We start from the raw sequence: 22,526 nt of genomic DNA on the forward strand, positions 1-22,526 counted from the left end.
TTTTTAAGTATCTTTAAACACTTCTATTTTATATACAGTATAGTGAAATTTGGGTTCCCCCAAATGAGTTCCTAAGAAAGTGACAGATAATAAGTTAATTAATTAGTACTAATGCAGTTTTATTGTGTCATAGGTGGGCCTATAATATTAACATAATATCTAATATATGGTTGCTGCTCAATACATCTTTGTGAAATCATCTTTTTTCTCTTTCACTACATATCCGGAAGTCTTTTGTCAGAGGAGCCCATTCATGTGCATTTAGTTCATGTCTTCCTGAATCAGCTCTATGATGTTGGCACTGCCTGCCACCAAGAACGTCACACAACAGATCTGGCCTCAATTCATGTGATTTGAGGACTTGCAGCATACACCCCAACCCCATCATTTTCAATCTCAGTAAAATGCACCAAAACCAGGGAGAAAAGATGTCAAAATAAACAGCTCTAACTGAAGAACACACCAGTCAGCCCATCACCCAACTCCCCAGCTGCCACTAGCAGGGATGGGAAGAGGGTAGAATTTTCCATCTAAGAACTTCATTGTGCCTTCGTAAGTTAATTTTCAGTCCTCCTAAGGACTGAAGCTAAAGGAGCTGTCATTAAGAGGATCGGTGATTCAGCCTTTTCTCATTCTTGGCAGGTCTAAGGGGAGAAGAGAAGGCAAGGGGTGGATGCATGATAAAATGAGGTGCCAAGTCTACTATAAATCAGGAGGAGCAGCCTTATAATTACAGGGCATTTAAGGAAAAGTCTATCCTCTTCACCATCAAGTTTTGATTACAGCCTGAGAACTAAAGCTTGTCTTTGAATGATGAGTGTTCATTCATTCATTCATTCAATAAACATTTATTAAGCACCTCTTATGCATCTGGCATCTTGTTGGGCAATATAGCAGGTGCTGAAGGTGCCTTGCTCACAGCCCTCAGACCTCCCAGAGGTCACCTGCAGAGAATTCCCTTATAGTCCAAAGGACCCCCCCCACAAGGATATTCAATGGCCACTAAAGGAACATGCTCACCTACACACCCTCCAAGGGATGGGAGTGGGTAGATAAAGATCTCAATTTCTTACTCCTCAGAGCGCTGTTCCAGAGCCTCTCTGAAACTCCCCGGGCAGGGATGGGGGGGTTTGAGCCTCTGTTGCCCATGGTGGTATCCAGCTCTTCCACGCACCTCTTGACTGACTTTCTACCTTTCCTGTTTCTCTTCCTGGAATCACTTTCAAAATAAACCACCCAAATCCTTGCCTTGAGTCTGTTTTGGGGGAAACCCAAACTAAGACAGGCAATGTCTGTGTGTATGTGTGGTTATTACAAAACCAAACTTCTGCAGCCCAGCAAAGCCAGTTTACTGACACAGGGTTGTGGTGAAGAAAAGCACAGTGTTTACTGTAGGGCGCTAAGCAAGGACAATGTGTAGCTCATGTTTAAAAGATCTGAACTCCATGACAGCTTTCAGGAAAGGGTTTTTAAAGACAACATCTGGGATGAGGGTTGCAGCTCATGGACTTTCTTCTGATTGGTTGATGGTGAAGGTTGATGTTTCTGGAATTTTAATCATAAGATTCTAGTTTAAAAGTCCTTCCTTCACAGGCTGTAATTCCCTTTAGGATTCTTTGATCCTTCAGGAAAGCCTGATTCACCTGCAAATCTTTGTGAGGGGATGCTGTGAAGGCAGTGAGAGACAAGGTCATGAGGGGAGGTGTGTTGTGACCAAATCCCTCCTCCTCCCCTCTGAGGACACTCTGGTTAGAGGCAGCAGTAGGGGTACATGCAGGAGGACTACATTTTAAGGCAGATCAGCAGCTCAGGCCATGGCCAGCTGTGGTCCATAAAGGCATAGGAATTACACAGCCCTCAGAGGTTGACAAGGAGGGACTGAGGAAGCCTCCCCTCTTTCTCAAATGCGCCTGAGCAGCACTACCCAGCAGAAATAATAATGTGCATCACAAACGCAAGCCACATATGGAATTTAACATTTCTTGTAGCCACATATATTAAAAAGTAAAAGGAAACAGGTGAAATTAATTTTAATATGTTTCATTTAAATAAGGTAGCCAAAATATTATCTCAGCATGTAATCAATATAAAAATCATTAATAAAATATTTGCCTTTTCTTTACTAAGTCTTTGAAACCCTGTGTATATTCAGCCCTTACAGCATGTTTCAGTCCAGACTAGCCACAGTTCAAGTGCTCAATAGCCACATGTAGCTCATGGCTATGGTATTGGATGGCACTGGCCTAAGGGAAGGTGACCCTGAAAGCGAACAGGCCCTTAGATAATAACCCCTCATTCGCTATGTTTTATTTAACAGCTGAATGAGGGCTCTCCATAGCAATCAGAGACCAAAGCGAGCAGGACTGAGCCAAGGAAGAGGAATAAGGAATGAGCTGGAAGCCAGACCTCCTCTTCGAGATAATTATGTTGTAGGGAGCCCCACTGTCTGGGCTACATCTGCTGTGACAAAACCCAATTTGGATTCTTACTTTCTACTGTGTTAGGAACAAGCTGTACTTCCTGATCTCTTTATTTCCCCTTATTATTCCTTCTATAAGATAAGAGAAAAAATTCTAGCTCGTTCTACTTGCTATACTGTGAGCAATAAAGTCCCGTGTCTCTGATCTTGGGGTCTTTTGCCAGCATCCATGAAACTGTGGCAGGTTAACTTGTTAGCTTCCAAGAAGGGTAAAATAGACCCTCTATAGTTCTTGATATTATTGTCCCATCCCTCAGTGTCTAACCAACATCAAACTTCCCCAACGTGACTTGACTAACCTCTCAGAGCTCTTAACACTTCTCATTTCTACTTAGCCTTTAGCATATACCATAGAGAATATTTTGTTATAATTTTGCATGTGTCTATATTTTAACATCTCCTGTTCTCCCCTACACATTGCTCAGCACACGATAGTCCTTAAAAACTTGGCTTAATGACTCATTGATTTTTGTCCCATAAATGTGAAACATCAGAGAACTTTTGCACCATGTGAAGATGGAGTCCTACCTGCCCTCTTCCCATCATCAGATATGACAACAGTGCGTGTCCCGCTCTCCTCCTCCCACGGGCTATCCTTTCCTTCTCTGGCCCCACTCTTCTTTAGTAACTCCCTTCTCCTATAGTCACTTACTGCTCTTTCATTTTCAAACTGCTAAAGCAGATCAACTCAGCAAAATCAAGCCCATTGAATCAGGAATTATGGGATATAGAAGCAAAACAAGATCACTTTTTAATGGAATCAATGAATGCCCTCAACACCTTTGTCTTCAGATTGCCTCAGGAAAAAAGTTCTTTCCTTCACTAATGCAAACAAATCCCTTTGGAAGGAGGCTGCAGTAATATGACTAAAGGTAACAGCTCTCCAGTTCTCTTCCTCATAGAGAAAATGAATCATTATGGCATGAGTCCATCAACAGATGCAGGATAGGAATCATTCTATGGTAAGTAATTACACCAGAAAATTCCAATTATTTTAATGTACCCACCACATAACATTTGAAAACATAAAGAAATAACCTTTTACTTCCTAGATTTGAGTGATTTTTTTCTCTTTCTTCCCTTCCTATCTTCATTTTCTTTTTTTCCCTCCCTTTTTTTCCTTTATATTGTTTTCAAGCACATAGCATTAAATATGCATTTTTCAGAGTTTTTCAAGTTGCAGTGGACAAATATATAATGATCCTTACTACCTAGGTGGGGCACATGGTAAGCAGCTCAGATTAATCTATACTATCAAAATATCATATGTTATCTTAGTGGTGTAGATTTGCTCTCAGACCACAAGATGTGTCTATAATGTGATTAAAGGTGAACGTATCTATATGAAGTAGAGTTTTGTCAGCTATAGAGAGAGTGGGAGAATAAGGTAGATTGAACTGAAACTTCTTCCCCACACTCCCTCCCTTCCTCCATTATCAAAGTGAGAGGTAGGAAGAACACTGAACTTCACAGAAGAACAACTTCACTGGAATGCCATTCATTGGCACTGTCATGTAGAAGTTGCATACTGAAGCTCAAAATGTGTAAGCAATGAATATAGCACTAGCACGTTAAGGAACAGTTCCAAAGTCAAGTTGATATTACTATGCAATTTTCAAGTAGTCTTTGCAAGGCGATTAGTGCCCTAGGTGGTGAGTGATGTTCAATTTTTAGGAACCTAAGAGGGAAATCATCTGCAGTTGGCCATCTTTTGCCCACCTCATTCACAGGGCCAGAGCATCCCATACTGCAGTACCAGGGGAAAGCTCTTCACATCCAGTAGACTGCTGGAAGTCTGAATTCAAAAGTCTCAAGAAGAGACAGGGGCTTTATTATTCTACAGGGAGGTTAGCAATCTAGGGAGGTGCCAGAAGGGGCCCTTCAATGGGGAATCTCTTAAAGGAGAGGTGGGAGAGTTAGCGAACAAGGGGGCATTCACATTCACATACTACAATTGCTTAGACAGTGAGGACTTTGCCTCTACGTATAATACAAAGGAACAAGGAAGCCGTGGTCACAGTACTTGATAGCAACCCCTCCCCTTCTCATACCATCCCCCAGCTCTATACACTGGGATCATTTCCTGAGCCACAAATAAAGAACTGCTCATATCTCCAGGGGTGTGCTGTGAGTATTCGTTTTGAGGAAGACAGAAAGGACAGGACTCAGAATGGACAGATGATGATGCCACTCCATTGTCGTCTAAGCATTGGCTCACCATCACCGTGAGGAATCTCAACCAGCCAACTTAGATGGACACAGACCATCTCTCCAATCTTTCCCTTCCAAAGAGGGTAGATAGATACCCACCTTGTAGAAAAGAAAGTAGCTCTGGAATCAGTATCATCATGCCAAACCAAGCATCAGCCATGTGAGAGTGTGTCCAGATCCACAGAAGTCACACATTCCTGATGGCAGGTGTCCCTATGGTAGAGTAGTAGGCATCAGGCTTTGCCTGATGTCACTTGTGGTGAACGTTTCTTGTTTTTTGACTACACAGCTTCCAAATACCCTTCCTTTTGTGGGGAACCCTCTTATGGCAGGTCCTAGCCTCCTGCTATGAAGTCTAGAGAAGTATTGCTCTGTTCAGTAGTATAACTGAGCAGGTCCCTAGGGGTTCCAAAGAGTAAATTTAATCAAAGAAGGGAGAAAATGCAGAAAGAAAGGAAAATAGTCAAGCAAGACGGAGTAAGAATAGTTTAGCCACTAAAGTCAAGGACCTTGAGTTCCTCCTCAAGGGCTATACATAATATTCTGAGCCATTCCTTTGGACTGCTTTATAGATACTGAAAACCCCACCAACTGGAAGAAGTTAACTGTATGTTGCCCACAAGCATGTAGAGACCCCAGTCAGGTTGAAACCAGAAAGTTGATGATGTTGACTCCTGATTACTTCACCACCCACCAATCAGAAGAATGTCCACGTGTTGATCACACACCCCACAACCCGCCTCCATCGCCTTGTCTTTACAAACCCTCCCCTGAAAGCCTTCAGGGAATTTGGGCCTTTTAAATACTACCAACCTGAACTCCTTGCTCGGCGCTCTGCAATTAACACTGCACTTTCCTTCTACTGACAACCCGGTGTCAGTAGATTGTCCTTACTGTGCACAGGCAAGCGAACCCAAGTTTGGTTCAGTAACAGTTTAGTTTAGTTAAGCTGACACTTTTTCCATAGCCAAATTTTCTAAACAGAGAAAGCACTAAATTGATCTATATTCTAGCACAAGTTCTCCAACTCATCACAAAATAAAAACAGTGAGTCCATAGCCTGGCACTAGTCTGCAGATCACACTTCGAGAAGCACGAGTCTGGGGCCACGTGTTCCCTCTCTTAGCACTCTGCAAGCTGTGTAGATGCACAAGACCTAAATTCAGGGACCAGATGCTCCTACCTGAGTCTTTGGATCTTCAAAGAGAGAAACAAAGACGCAGAGACAGTTAAGAAGCTATCCATGGTGGTGCGAGCATTTTCAAAAGACCAGCAAGAGTATCAGCACTGAGAGTCCACAGGTAGCAGCAGCATCAACTGCTCAGAGTTGGAACACTAGCGACACACTAGACAGGCGATAGTGAGCCCTGCCATGTTCTCTCCTCACAGCCTCTCTTGGTTGCCATTGTTTTCTGAGTCTGGTTTGTCAGCCTGCCCATCATTTCTGTGAGCTATCCGAGAACTTCCAATAAATTCCTTTTCTGCTTAGGTGAGCCAAGAGAGAATGTTGTTGTCTGCACCCAAGAAACTTGACTGATAAACCCCTTCACATTCCAGTCAGATGACAGGGGCTATATGTTTGGGTACCAAGCTCATCAAGCAATTTTCTGGTTGTAATTTGGCTTCTCATATGTTAACTAGAAAACCCTGGGCTTCTTGGTAACTAAATTTCTTGTTGAAAATTCATTAATTGTCATTTAGGTCTTAAATTTCAAGTGATGAGTAGGGATGATGTGAGTCCACTCCAGAGAGAAAAGCTCTACTCTGTAAGTTGACAAACTTAGATTTAATATTCTATAATGCTGACACCCAGAACATGGGTTGGAGCAAATTCACCACATATGTATTTATGAAGATCCAGTCTGGGTAGTCACCTAGCCCTGCCTAGGAGACCCTTCTGCAGAGTTATAACTCCTACACTATCCTCTGACACCTGGGGTTCAGTTAGCCCTATGGCTTTCTTATAGAGTTACTAAAGATTAAATCAGACTTATTTACAGTCTTCTAAGTCTGGAACAGGCAGTAGACTGAACAGGTTCAAATTAAGCTCTTAGAATTTCATAGCTTGCCAGCAAGGCAAATTATAAATCTTGAAATAAAATTGCTCTCATGCATCACATTTGCTTAGTTCCCCATTGATCACCCATAAGCATCCCATACCAAAACCATATGGAAAGAAGTCATTATCAAAAAGCAATCTGTGAATTTTAAAAAATAATAAATATTTTTAAAGCAGAAATCTGTATCTCTATATTGACTACATCTCATTAATTTCTGGCTTGATTCCTTCTAACTTGTATCATTAAATATTTGCTTATTGGTTTCATTTCTTTAAACATGAGTAATGATAATTCTACCTCCTTACTCTTAGGGAGTTGTCTATAGTTTTCAGAGAATTGTCTCACCCATTGTCTCATTTGATCCTCACAATGATCCTTAGGAGAACTTTTAGCCTTTGTTACAAATGAAAAAAACAGAATAGCTAGTCCTGGGTCACACAGATGCTATGCAGCTGAATGTGGACTTGAACCTGGATTTTTCAAAACCCAACAACCCAACACAGGGAGCTCCTGCCATTACCTGGAAAATTCATAACAATTCTATATTGCATAAGCATTGCTTTATACAAAATATCTGCATAAAGGAACCTCTTAAACATTTCAATATTACCCCTCTACTGTCAGCACAAGTACTGCACAAATCAGTGTTGTCATCTTGCTTCTAAAAATAATCAAACAGTTTTCTACCAGACAAATCTTAAACCTACAAATAAGTAAGCTTTGGATCACCAACAATCCTATGAAAAAATCAACTCTCAGTTGGATGTTCTATACTCTCCTGATTCTACAGGACCATTTCTCCATTAGCAGGGAAGTATCAGCTATAGGACCAGGTACAGCACTTCACAGCCTGCACGGTGCTTTTAGATGCCTCTTGTTAATTCTTACAAACACCCCACAGGATGGTAAAGCATGTAAGCATTTTTAGGTCCATTTCACAGATGAAGAAACCAGAGCTCATGGTGGTCCAAGGCCTTTCTCAAAATGACTCATCTCAGAACTGCCAGGGCCAAGATTGATCAAGTCTCCATACCACCCTTCACCACACCTGCAGAGAAAGCATCAAAGACCTTCACATAAACCCCACTGGGCACATTCTATCTTCTCTGAGCAACAAGTGGCATGACTTGACTGCCTTGATACATGCATCCTATTTTTCTCTGAATTTCCTTTTCTTCAAGTTGCCTCCTCCAAAGGCTTAGCACAAACCTGTTCTTAGGAGATCCTTTTCTTCCTGTTCATTTTATGAGCTAGTTACAAAGGTTACATTTTAAAATGTATGTGAAAGGACTCTGTAATCACGCACAGCACAAGCATGTATAGGAAAGTGTAATAATTCGAGTTGCTCAGGAGCCTTCCCCTGCTTCTCCCCTCTCATTCCTCCCTTTCCCCTCTCCCTTCCTCCATCCTAAATAATTCAGAGCAAAAAGCAATAATTCATTGAATCAACAGCCAACATAGACACCCTGGGACACAAAATGCCAGGAATATAAAAGACCATAGTCTCCCGAGGCAATAAATGGCTCTGAGATTGGCCTGAGCTCAGGGCAGAGCCAGAGCCACATAAATCTGAGTCCCCATTTTCTGCCCTCTTTGTGGGAGAAGCTGAAGGATGAAAGACAGTAAAAGAAATGTAATATGCTTAGATATCAATGGAGTAGGTTTTACATTGTCCCGCTAAATATAAAATTTTAATGGAATCAAATTAAGTCAGATAAAATCCTAGAAAAATAATCAAAGAATAGTTTTCCTTTAGAGGACAAACCCAGACTTTATATACACATCTCAGCTTGTGAAGGTCTCAGAAAGAGAAGATCGCCAAGTTTTGGGTTGGCCAAGTTAAGGGAAAAAAGAGTATGACCACAGAAAGAGACATAGCCCTTCTTGAGCACCAATTATGACGTGTGTTTTTTGTATGTTAATTCATTCTTCAAGACAGGCACACTGTGGAGATGTTGTGGGTTCGGTTCCAGACCACCACAACAAAGCAAGTATCGCAGGAAACCAAGTCACACAAATTTTTTGGTTTCCCAGAGCATATAAAAGTCATGTTTATACTATAATCTACTAAGTGTACGATAGCATTATGTCTAGAAAAACAGTGTACATACCTCCACTAAAAAATATTTTATTGCTAAAAATGGTAACCATCATTGGGCCTTCAGCAAGTTGTAATCCTTTTGCTAGTGGAAGGTCTTGCCTTTTTTTTTTTTTTTTTTTAGGTCTTGCCTTAATGTCAATGGCTGCTGACTGATCAGGGTGGTGGTTGCTGAAGGCTGGGGTGGCTGTGGCAATTCCTTAAAATAAGACAGCAATGAAGTTTGCCATGTCAATTGACGCCTCCTTTCACGAACGATTTCTCTGTTTGCCATCTTATATGGGTGCAGTTTGTGGCACCCCAAACAATTCCAACAGTATTATCAAAGATCACTGATCACAGGTCACCATCACAAATATAGTAATAATGATAAAGTTTGAATATTGAGAAAATTAACAAAATGTGACACAGAGATACCAAGTGAGTTAATGTTATTGGGAAAATGGCACTGGTAGACTTGCTCAACACAGGATTGCCATAAACCTTCAATTTGCATTACCTGCAAAGCACAATACAGCAAAGCACACTAAAACAAGGTCCGCCTGTACAGACAACAGTGTTTAAAAAAAAAAAAAGGCATTAATCTTACCTTAGACATTAGAACAAGTGAGGCACAGAAAGGAAAGTAACTTTCCACTAGCCTCCAATATCAAAGCCAAGGCCAAGCGGTGATAAACAGAGTGAAGTGGAAAATCAAAAAAAACAGAAGTGCCAACAGAGGAAGCACTAGAAGTTTTCGGGTTCAGGTCAGCAGGAAAATCCATTATATAACCAAGACAATGCCAAATAGCAGAACTAACAAGCTAGAAGACCTTGCACACCATAGTAGCAGATGCGGTGTGCAACCCATCCTATCCCCACACTTACCATTTCCATGCATACCAATCTAGCTTCCAATGCCAGCAGCTGCAATGCTCTTCCTGCAGGCTTTCTCTGGCCGCTAGAGCAGCTCTTTCTACTGGAGGTGCTGAGGATTAACATTCCCCTGGAAATAACAAGGACAGGTGGATGAATACCCCAGCTCTTGTACCTCTCAGGAGAGCCAACTCTGAGGTGTGTGCTCTACATTATTTCCCAGGGTTTCCCCAGTGATATTGCACACTGGTTGCCCACCGTAGTCACTGGCTTCATAACCCACACTTTATTTGCTACCTTTTTCCCCCTGTCTCACTTCCCCACTCCCTACTAGTGTTTCTTGGAATTAACTCATCAGTGAACTATTTGCATAGCATCTTTGTCTCAAGGTGTACTTCTTGAGGGGACTCATACTAAGTAACAGCCTATCCAATGAATTTAGAACAGTGACAAACTAGTATTGGAGTCATCTAACTCCAATAAATTCATGCAGTAGAATTCATTCAAGAAATAGTGTGGAAAAGATGAGTTTCTACACCACCTATTTCCTGGACTGCACTAGCTAGTGTGTAATCTGCAGAAAGTGAGCCACATCTGACCCTCTCTCATCTCTACATTCCAGGCCACTCTAACTTCTCAGGAATCCCCAAATGTGTCTCATGTATGCTGCAAACAAACCAGTCAGGTCCCTGCCACTTGAGCTGGCTCTGCCCCTTGCCCTCAGTCAGGGTCACCATCCCTTCCAGGAGGTTCTTACCACCCTGAGGTCATATTGAGCTCTACAGGAAGGGGGAAGAATATCCTCTTCCCTGCCTTGGTCACACTTTGTCACAAGGTCACCATCTTGACATTGTTTGTGCTCCTGAGTCACCCTTTGTGGAAAAACCCCTCTGGCATCTGCCTCCAGCAGTCCCTCCATCCAGAGACCTCAACCATGATCCCATGGGGCCATTTTGGAGCGATCTCCAAGACCAGAGCTGCCCTCCCCAAAGTCTTTTCCCATAATCCCCTCTGAGCTCCCTTGTTCTTATTCCTCCCCAAACTCCTCTGCCTAGAGACCCTTGATGTCCCATTACTTATCTCTTCCCAGGTGTGTGTGAATTGCAGGACAACTCACAGTTTAGGCCCTAGAAGGGATCCACACTTCACTTATTATCTAATACAGGCACATACACATCATCCACACTCTCTGTCTTTACTCAGTCAACCTCAAAAATCAGAGCTAAAATGATTTTGGACCTAGAATCAATTGGATATAGTGATGAATTGGTCTGATAATTTCTATTATAAAACCAACTCTATAATGTGTGGTCACAGATGCAGTGACTTTCATTCTGTTCTGTCTGAAACCCTATAACCCTTTCTAAAGAACATAATGTACCTTTACTTTGCTCTGGAAATTTTGCAAAGGCTATTGGTCCAAAGTCATAAAGTTCTGACCTGATGGCAGAAATCAAACGCCCAAGAGTTCTGAAGTTTCAAGTGGAGTATAATTGGAACATTAAGAAAAGATCAAGATGGAACGAACTGAACACAGAGACACATGAAACCAGAAAGATATAGCTTAAATGCCAAGTGCTCTTTAAATTCCATTCTGTTCCCTGTGTATATACACACAAACACACACACACAGCCATGCAAGTATATGTGGGCTCACTCACTCATCTGAATAAGCATGTAGCCCTTGGCTTAACAGGCAGGGTAGTACATTGATTCTGAAACGACTCTGTAAGATCAAATCCCAGATCTGTTACTTACTACTTTTGTAACTTGGACAAATTACTTAACCTCTATATGCTTCAGTTTCTGCAAATGAAAGTGGAGATAATAATTGTCTAAAGTCTTAATGAATTAACTATTTTTAAAGTACTTTAAAAAAAAAGACTCATAGAGTAAGCACTCAATATGATAGTATGTATTTTGCTATCTTGTTTCATTTTAGTCACCTGAGCATTTTTGCCTGATCCTTTCTACTAAATTTTAGATACCAGAGATCACATCTTCATCTTAATATTTGTCCTGCATTTTCAAGCTGTTTGACAATAAATGCCTACAGAATTTGATATGATTTAGTGTCCACCAAAACTGAGGCCTCCTCCAACCCCATAGGGAATATTTTTATCATGGCATGATGCCATACTGATGAAATTAATTTGATATAACAAAAGTAGACAGAAAAGAAATTTGAAATATGCAAGTGTACAACTAAGATGAGGGATCTACTGATACTAAATATAAGTAATGATGGGGACCAAGTCTGATGCCACAAAGAGTCCCCCTAAAAATCCCAACAATGCTTGAGATCATCTTGTTTCCTTGTATTTCTCACAAGATAAGCTCAGAATCTTCACACTAAATACTCATTACAAAACTAAGAGGAAACAAAGAATCTAAAAATCTGTTAGAGTGTGAGAAATGTGTGTATTTTGCATGGACCAGATAGACTAGGTTCATTCGAATTTATCAAAAGTCCCTCAGACATTGGAATGAATGAAATCCATTCATTGATTCCTAGTGTTCCACCACCACCACCACCCACAATAATACTACCTACCATTTATTGTGTACCCATTCTGGGTCAGGCACTTTCAATGTGTAATGGAACCTTCTAAGTTAAAGTCACAGATTAAAAACACATCTAATTTTGTCCCTTCCCTCAAACCACACTAAACCTTATCAAAAAGGAAAAATGTTTTTAAGAGGGGAAAGAAGAAGAGAAAACATCAAATTTTTGAAAGTCAGGGAAAAATGCTATGCAAGGTACTGGAGGACCTCTTTGAAAATACTATTATTAATAGTGAGTTTGAGGGACTAGGCTAGGTAACTAGACTTTTCCATTTCTGATTTCATTTGCAGTGAAATGGTCTATGGTGTGGAACAAAGTTTTCATTGCCTGAACAGAAAAGTAATATTTAATGGCTTATCAGAAAATGTTAATTTAATTATGAGTGAAAGTAATTATCTTTCTGTCAGCATTACTATATCATTTAAATATCTTTAGACATCTGTGAATTACATAGACAGGGTTCACAGCTTAGGGAACTCTTTGTAAAATTTCCTGAGCCAAGGATCTAATCTATTATGTCCAGCAAGTTTCAGTGATCATAAAGATTAGCTTGCAACCCCCAAATGTATCTGCCAATAATGAAATATAATTTTTTATCTTCCAGTTTTATCGAGATTGAATTGACATAGAGCACTGTGTAAGTTGAAGGTGTACAGCAAAATGATCCAACTTACATACATCATGAAGTGATTATCACAGTAACTTTAGTGGACATCCATCAGAAATATAATGTTTTTAAATAGCGTAACAAATTATCCAATCCCATTACATTTAAAACCCATGTATGCCTGTGGCCACTAAAATCTGAGAAATACATTATGAATTAACTTAATCAGGTTTTTAGATGGTGAGACATTTTCCCTCTCTTCAAAGGATAAGTTGGTAAAAAGTAGTTTATATTCTAGAAAATAAGTTGATCTACTTATAAATATATGTCTATTTTCTTAGCTGCTAAAACCATCATCCCTGGTAAGTTGGTTGTCTACAGATAAGACTTTGGGATAGAAGTAGAATGGAATTTGCCACCTCAAAATATGCCTCTTTGGCATAAGGATTATTTCAAGCTGATTATTTTTTAAGAAACAGTAGTCATAGGAAAAGCTCTGAAAATGAATAGTAGAAATTACCCTTTCATGAGACATTTACAGTTAGAAAGGAAATCTCCATTTGTAAGGGTGTCTCCTTCTCTGTACCAGGAAAAGGAGGATGACTAAAACTCTGGAAACCCTTATCAATGGAGAAGGCATGGAGTTAAATCTATATAACAATCATAGTCTTATTTACTTTGCTTTTCCTGACATCCTCCTGTAACTGGCTCCCTTCCCCCAACATCTCCTTTCGTCTTTAACTGGAGATGGTATTAAAGGTGGTAGTTTGGGCCATTTCAGCAAGTTAGTTCCCTTGGGTCTCTTCCATGGATACAGCAGGTATACATGTTATCAAACTTCTGTTTGCTTTTCTCCTATTAATCTGTCTTTTATTATAGAGGAGTCTCAGCCAAGAACCTAGAAAGGTAGAGGGAAAAATATTTTTCCTCCCCTACAAGATGATAGCTATTAAATATATATGTGTTGTATCAGTGAGGGCATTTCTCATTGCAAATGATAATAAAACCAACTGAAACTCAGTTATATTAAAAAGGGAAATTATTGGCTTGAAAACTGAAAAGTAGAGGGAAGGAAGTCAAGTTTCAGTCACAGCTGTATCAAACAATGGCATCAGGACTCACTACAGTCCACACCTTTACTTCCTAACATCTATCTATACACACCTTTCTTTGCAGACATAATTTTTTAAATGTATCCTTCCAACATTATGCAACTATTCGATGTACCAACAAAATTGCACTCACCCTCTTCCCAAAAAGATATAGCCCAATGTTAAGTTTCATTAAGTTATTATACTCAAGACAGCTGGGTGATCTCTCCCAGACAGGTCTACATGTAGTTCCATGTTGTCTGACAGTCTATGGATAGAATATTTAACCACCCCAACAGACCCATTATACAAAGGCTAGGGGAGAAAAGAGTGGAAAACAGGACCACTGTTAGAAAAACTCCTATTTGGAAATAAAAAAAAAATAAAAAGGAAAGGAGGGAAAAAACCACAAGGATCATGAGCAATATATACTACTTGAGAGGGATCTCAATAATTCCCTGCTGTAGAGAACCAGCTGCCCTTGGTTTTGCTCTCTGGGAAAAGCCCCCTCATTCACCATCCTCCATATATGCATCTGAGATGGGCACTGGTGGAAGAGTCTCTTCCTAGGCGGTTGTACCTTTTAGCAGCTTGATCCCCATTGCTGCAGGTTTGGGAAACTGAATGTAAACTTTCAGGTTAAACAGGAGATCACAGACTTTTGCTCACAGAATTAGAGTTTCTCCTGCAATACAACCTGCTTAAAAGCTTGATTAAGTTTTTGCTTATATTCATTCACTCAATTCACTGAGCTAAGAACCTAAGTCAGAGATCTTGTCAAGTCATAGCCCATGAATTTAGACCCTAACCAAAGCATTACTGTCTTTCAGTAACAAATCTCAGGGCTTGGCCTCGCCTCTGCCTCGCCTCCAGCCTCCACCTTAATGGCCTCCATCTTCACATCTGATTCAGAAGAACATAAAACAGTAGCAAGATTACGAAGGCACAGCTCCTCTGTATCCCCAGGCTGCATGTTCTAAACCTGACTCAGGCAGGAAACATACTGCAGAAGATGCCCATGAGGGGCAGGAATATGGAGTGTTTCCCAGGCCCCAATTTCATTACCTACTTTGTTTCCTGCCTCTCTGTTTTCACTTTAGCCTCAACTGGAGAATTCACCTTTTTCCATCCTGCTCGGGTCATGGTACACTGACTCTCAGACAACGTGGATTGCTGGCTGCAGGCAGAAAGACCTCTAATAGTAAAGTTCTGAAATAGCCCCAAATTGGGATGCTTTTCTCTTTCTTGTAAGAATAATTGGAGACCAAGGAATGTCACTGGCATAATCCAGCACCCTGACTTGTTTTCCTACCAATCCCTCCAAAACTTCAGCCTCGGCACATGTAAGAGATGAGTCCCACAACTTAGCCGCTTTTTTGCCAACACAAGACAGAAACTGCCATCTTCCCAGTCAAGGGTAGAGAATCCCCGCAGCCCACACTCATCTTGATCACCTAATTCCACATGGAGGCCCTGTCACTCAAGAGTCCCCATATACTGGTGCACGTACTGACTCTTACTCTGGGTAAAGTACTCAACGGAGCTAATCAGAAACCTCTTAACATGCTAATTCACTACAAACAGTTCCTATTTTAATTCCACTTTCCCCCCCATTTTCCCTTTTCAAAGAAATTTGGGGAAGCGCCAGAAGCCCTCATTTGGGAGCAGGTTCTTGAAGCCCAACTTACTTTTTCCTTACAAGATTTCTTCTGATTTTCTCCTGCTCACATCTGTCCTACCAACCGCCCCCAACCCCAGGTGTTCTACATTTAGGATATCCCATAAGGCCTCTAGGCAGCAATCACTGTAGTCCCTTCCCCCTTCACCACCCTCTCCCACACACACACACAGGGAAAGTAAAACCACATTTCGATCCCAGTATGTAATGGCCTATTTATTGCCTTAATTGGCTTCCTATCCTCATATATAAATAGACATCTAATGTGGTAGTTCAAAAGTCAAAATTTCAGGCAAGTTCTTTAAAATCAATATGATAAAAAGAGATTGTCTCTGTTATTTTTAAATTATTAATATGTAGCTGCTCTGTCCCTAGATCTAATCAACTTCTCAGCATCCCCTAAATAGGAGCTTCCCTTCTAAGATACAAATAAATTAGTAGATAAATAGAGAGAGGGATTAAATAGATGTCAGAATAGCGATGATTATCTGTAGGTTGTGGGATGAAGAGAATTTATATTTTCTTTTTTTTGTTTTTCTGTATTTTCTAAATTATCTGAAATGACTGTATTCCTCTTGTAAAAAGAGAAAAAAGGTACAAAAATTTTTTTTTAATAATTCAGTCAGCTCAAGGGATCTTTTGAGGTCACGGGAATGTTCTAAAATTGGATTGTAGTGATAGGTGCACAACTCTGTAAATTTACTAAAAATCATTGAATTGTACACTTAAAATAGATGGATTTTTATGGTGTGTAAATTATACCTCAATAAAACTGTTAACAAAGAGAGAACTACCATTTGGCTAAATTTAAGGGGCAGTAATGCTATCAGAATGCCCAGTTAACAACCTCACAGAGTGGTAGGAGAAAGTAACAATGAGAGGCCAAATGAGAAAGTGATGTGGACAACAAAAGAAAGAAAGGAAGGCAGGAAAAAGGGAGAGGGGGAAGGAAAGAAGGGAGTGTGGAGGGTATAGTTCAGTGGTAGAGTGTGTTCTTTGCATGCACAAGGTCCTGAGTTCAATCCCCAGTATCTCTATTAAATAAATCTAATTATCTCCCCCTAAAAAACAATTAATTAAAAAAAATTTTTTTAAAGGAAGAAAGAGCGGGAGGGGGAAAGAAAGGAAGAAAAGACAGAGAGAAAGGGAGAGGAGGAGGGAGAAAATGCTCAGAAATTAAACAGGCAATGTCCCACCATAGCATAGCTATAGACAGCCTAAGTGTATAGCTTCACCACTCCCACTTTATGGGATACATGTGGAACATTAACATGCTGGTAAATGTACTTTCCTTGGCCTTCTAACACAGTAGCAGAAGGCTGGTACTTTGGAGATGTTGACATAATTTGGAAATTCTACCACCAATTCCACCAGGTTGTCATACATACAGCAATTTTGGCATTGTGTCTTTGAAAGACAGATTGTATGCAATGAATAAAATGCTATCATGGTGTTGGTGTATACCACACGGACACCAACAACCCAAAGTGTTCATTTTGCCTAAATGGAGAAATGCTATCTTCATATAATTTGATTCAACATTTGTTAAACATCTGTTGGATACAATGAAATCTGCTTCTTATTTTGAGGGCTACAGAGGTGTGCAAGGTATGGTTCTTGTCCTCTAGGAATTTACAATCAAAGAAAGTAGATACATTCTATTTTAGGGGAGCTGCCACACTTTATAAAGGAGGCAAGGCTGGAATTTTGAAGAGAATTTGAGACAAGGGAGTACCTTCCAGACTGGCAAACAATACATGAAGGTACAGAGAAGGGTAGCTTTAGGGTATAATTAGGAAATGGTGAATCATTTGGTTTGAATGCATGTAGGATTCATAAGCAAGTGGTGGAAAATATGTATTAGGACCAGATGATAAAGGACCTGGGGAGTTTGATCTGTATATGTAAAGCAGAGTCAGTGAAAATAATCAGAACAAAGATATGTCTCAAGATTCCAGTTTCTGTGAAGTGAGGGTGGTGTGGTAGTTTTAAAGATATGTCTATGTCTATAAATTCCTTGATACGAATTTTGCATGTGGGAGGAAGATAAACAATTTGTGGCCAGAGGACAACTTGTGATGGCTTTAACGATACACCTACAAATTTTTCAATACTTCTCTCAAGAGATGGAACTTAATTCCCTCCCCTGGACTGTGGGCTGTACTTAGTGACTCTCTTCTAACCAATAAAATATGGCAGAAGTGATAGCTGTCACTTCCAATTTTAGGTTATAAAAAGACTGCAACTTTCTTCCTGGGGAGAGTGCTCACTCTCTCCAATTGCTCTCTGTGAGAGAAGTCAGATTCCATGTGCTAAGCAGCCCAGCAAAGAGGGCCTTGTGGTGAAAACCTGAGGCCTGCTAAAAATCCTGTGAGTGAACTTGGAAGCATATCGTTCCCCAGTCAAGCCTCAGATGACTGCAGCCCTGGATAACACCTTGATTGCAACCTCATAAGAGCTCTCCTGATCCAGAACCACCCAACAAAGCTGACTCCGGGCTTCTGACTTATAGCAACTGGGAGTTTTAAGCTAAGTTTTGGAGTAATTTGTTAGAGAGATGAGAGACTGGAGAAGGCAAAGTAAGTTAGGAGAGTTTGAATTATGCAAGGCAGGAGACAATGAAAATGTAAATCAGAACAGTAATGAGTAGAGAAGGGATCTATGCCCAGGGCCTGATAGAAATTTAATTCACAGGATTTATGGGCTGATCAAACTGAGGGGGGAGGGTAGTACTGAGAGAGAAAGATGTGACAATGTGCTTTTCACATCCAGTTGAGATGACCAAGAAGACGGCAATGTCATCAATGAAAAATGGACTACAGATAAGGAAGCACATGAAGAGGGTAATGGTGAGTTGACTGTGTGTTGCCACGTCCCTGTGTGTTTGGGTTTTAAGCATGCTGGCTCTGATATACTAGCTGACATCCACATAGAGATATCCAAAAAGCTATTGCAAAATCATGCCCGGCATGCCGAGGGCACAGCTGATAGACTAGAGATGGAGATTCAAAGTCATTAACATAAATGGGGCAAAACGATCGATACTTTGAGTAGCAAGGCTCTAAAGTTTCTTCCAGGCTTTCAACTCTGTCATTGCCTGAAACTAATGGAAGGTTGTTCGATATAATAAAAGTTCAGGAGGTCCAGTGGAAGGGGATTTGAAAGGCAAAAGTCTGCAATGAGTAGAATGCAAGTACAGAAGAAAATTCTTTGTCACTGGGGTCATCAGGGCTAGAAAAATCCTTCCTGCATATACATCAACAGGGTTTTCTTTTTCTAATTTGATTGTTTGTGACATAGGGAACGAGGAAAATAAGAAAAGGAATGCTTCGGGACATTTAGTCCCACTACTAACAAGGTAGTGGTATAAATAAATGATTAAACAATAACGTAATCAAGAAGCCAGAACTCTGAGAGGAAATAAATATGCATGACCTTCCCGTGACATCGTATATCCTGAACAGCTTCCTATAGAAGTTAGTTTTACTTGCATGAAAATACACATTTGTATATTAAATAGGATACATCTAGACAACCAATTTATCCACTTAAATAAAATAACAACCTGTGACGCTTTAAGCCAATATTTGAAAACACATCAAAAACTCAAAGTTAATATAGAGGACTCCAAGGAAAGAATTAAAAGCCTCAGGGAAAATCATGCTGCCAAAACTAGAGCGATAATGAGCTGAAAATTCGTATTTCGTTCTTGCATTTGTTAATGCATTCGGGCAGAAATGTGGCTTAGAATAAATTTCTTTCAGTATTTCTAAAAGCCACATGTCTTTCTTTCCCAGCCTCTTCCCACTGCAAAATCACAAGCCACTCTAAAGTACGAACAAGGTAGTGGCATCTTAGGTCAAATAGCCCTGCAAGTTCGCCATCTTGGCACAAGGATCTTTATCCCGCTGCTTGCTCTGCAGTCAGAAGTGATCACATCCATCCTGGAAATCTGGTGCATCTGACCATTTCTGCTTCAACAGCTGAGTCCCTCAGCACACCATGCCAGATTCAGGGAGCTGGATAATTATGGATATTCCCCACACTAAAAGCTACACTTTATTGGACATTTTTCATAGGAAACAGGTGTGGATCTCAGCTAACAAACTTAACTGTGCAAGAAAGGCCACGTTTCTTTATTGTCTTGAGGTCAACCTAAATGGGACTCTGAGCCCTAGTTCCTCCTGGCTGGCAGAAAATCCAGCCTTAATCATTTGAGCCCACCTCTGCTCCCTTCCCCCTGGGTTGTAAAATGTCCCAACTCCAAATCAGTCATCAATCATTAGTCCAAAGCAGTTATAGCTGAAAAGTCCAGTGACCCATGAGTTACAATTACTTCTGCCTCCTGGGATGCACACATTCATCAGTGAATAATAAGGGCTGGAGAAAATTCCCTTTGCCCCTAGAAGCTGCCTCAATGGCAGCACCATAATCTTGTTCTAACTCAGATGTTACATCTCAGCCCTTTGCCTGCCCCAACTCCACACTTCCACCTAGGAAAGTACTCAGATTCCTAAGCCTTTGTTGCCATAGGAACAAGACAACTTTTTCCTAGGACCATGGCAGATGAGGAAAAACTGACTAAATAGAAAGGACAGAGTTAAGGAAACAGCCAGACCTATACAAGGGCCAGAAGTTCACAGTCAAGGTGTAGGTAGGTGTCTTGAGCTAAACAAGCAATTGAATGGTAGGTGCTAGAAGACTGGAAAGAATCCAGTGGATTGAGGGGTTAAGAAGGTCACTTTGGTCACTTTGATAAAAGCCATTTCAGAGGAGTAATAGGAAGGGAAATCTGATTGAAAGAGGCTTAAGAGTCTTTAAGAAGTGCAAAATGGATACAGCAAGTTTAGTGTGTCCTTTTGAAAATGTGAGAGCTAGAGGTGATTTGGGGGGTCTTCCAAGGCTTGTCATAGTCTTTTTTTGTCAAAAGATAACAGCAATTTGAGCATCTTTAAAAAGCTATAGAGAAGGAGCTATGTTGAACATATAAGACAAAGAGATTATCAGAAGAAGCCGTATCTTTATTCTAGTGGAGATGGGAGGGAAGAGACTCAAAGGCACAGAGAAAAGTGTTTATAAAAGGAGAAGAGAAAAGGATGCCCTCTTTGAATACAAGGAAAGAAGCAAGGGTAGGGGCTGACTTAGGTAGGGTCACGAGGTGGAGAAGGTGTGGAAGTTCACAACTCAGAGCCCCATTTTTCCCTGTGTAGCATGAGACAAGGTCACCTGTTGACTGATGGGGTGGACAATGGGTTTGAGGCATGATGCAAAGATTTTAGTTTTATTTACATGTTTGTTTTTCACATAAGTATACAGGACCTCACGATATCTACTTATTAATTCTAATAATTTGAGAATTCTTTTGGATTTTCTAGATTCATACAATCATAGACCCTACAAGTGATGAGTTTTGTTTTTTCCTTTATAAAAGCTGGGCCTCATTTCTTTTACTTGCCTTATGGCATTGGGTACAGCTGGGCTTATATTAATTCTTTGGCCAGGGATTTCCACACATGTGGAGACTATAAATTCGGGCTCCACACCCCAAATGCAGGTTTGAAGTTTCAGTTTCACACAAAACATTTATTTTTCCTCACTCCAAACCACAACTGGAATAAGATTGCTTCTCTCCTCCCAGAGAAAGACAAATATCATATATCACTTACATGTGGAATCTGAAAAAATGAACTTATTTACAAAACAGAAACACTCACAGACATAGAAAACAAACTTATGGTTACTGAAGGGGAAAAGTGGGGAGGGATAAATTAGGAGTTTGGGATTAACAGATACACACTACTAAATATAAAACAGATAAACAACAAGGACTTACTATATAGCACAGGGAACTATATTCAATATCTTGTAATAACCTATAATGGAAAAGAATATGAAAAAGAATATACTGTATATAAATATAAAAATTGAATCACTTTGCTATAAACCTGAAACTAACACAACATTGTAAATCAAATATACATCAATTAAAAAAAAAAGATTGCTTCTCTTCTAGACTCATGGATAGAATGTTCTAGTTACCCTTCCACACAGGGGCAGCCTTTCCTGGGAGGCAGCTTTAGTCTAGGATTCCAATTCCCACTTCCCATCTCCACACAGACCCAAGGACACCTCTCTGTGTATAAATGAACTAGCCCCTGTGGTCCTCCTGTGGTCCGAGACTAGGGTTGGCTACATTTCTTGTAATGGCAACAAGGACTTAAGAATCTATTTTTCTAGGCTGTGAATGTTAAACTTCAGCCCGTGTATCTGGGGTTTACATCCACTCCTTTGGGACACCACAACATCACTATGAATGTTATTTGTACCTTCTTTCTTTCTTGTACCTGATGACTTCCCCTTCTTATTTCCAGTTCAGCTCTGAAATAATACCTTTTGAATCAACACTGTAATGAGGTGGGGTGGGTATTGAGGCCTTGCTGCCAGTACTTTCATGGTCCCTTCATGACACAAATCTGCAGAATTAGACGGTTTTCTTCAGGAGCCGTCGATAACCTAGGTGGAAAGACAGAGAGTCTGAGCTTCGTAGGGCAGACAAGATAGAAAGACAGGGGGAGAGGGACTGAGGATGGGGGTAGGAGGATGTTGAGGTGATGTACTATGAAGTCTACACTGGAGAGGGAAGGAAGTGTGTCCAGGAAGGAGCTAAAAGCCCAGGAGAAAGGGGGGAGGGTAAAAATATTGGGCCAACGAGGTAGCAAAGCAGATGTTCTAGGAAAAAGAGGTATAAAAACAGGCAAGTCAGGGGACTGTGGTCAGAGGAGGGACAAGGGAAGAAGAAGATTGATTCCAAGGGTGTCACAACCATGGGAACAGATTATTGAAGCGGAAAATAGGTGAAGCTTGCTGGACTTTGATCCTGG

General features: G+C 40.5%; 1 long non-coding RNA gene across 14 annotated transcripts in view; it reads right to left on the reverse strand.

The window, feature by feature from the left end:
- Window positions 1-22,526, reverse strand: part of LOC116662171 — a 138,978-nt gene that overhangs the window by 85,127 nt on the left and 31,325 nt on the right. For 11 of the 14 annotated variants that reach the window (XR_004318177.1, XR_004318175.1, XR_004318172.1 and 8 more), the window contains 3 exons: window positions 21,972-22,158; window positions 21,479-21,518; window positions 9,716-9,833 (listed from right to left, as the gene is read on the reverse strand). This is a non-coding gene — a long non-coding RNA (uncharacterized LOC116662171). The remainder of the gene's footprint in view (window positions 1-9,715; window positions 9,834-21,478; window positions 21,519-21,971; window positions 22,159-22,526) is intronic. The other 3 variants (XR_004318176.1, XR_004318171.1, XR_004318166.1) reach the window with 2 other exon arrangements.

This window comes from Camelus ferus, chromosome X (assembly GCF_009834535.1).
Source record: "Camelus ferus isolate YT-003-E chromosome X, BCGSAC_Cfer_1.0, whole genome shotgun sequence".
Lineage (NCBI taxonomy): Eukaryota > Metazoa > Chordata > Mammalia > Artiodactyla > Camelidae > Camelus > Camelus ferus.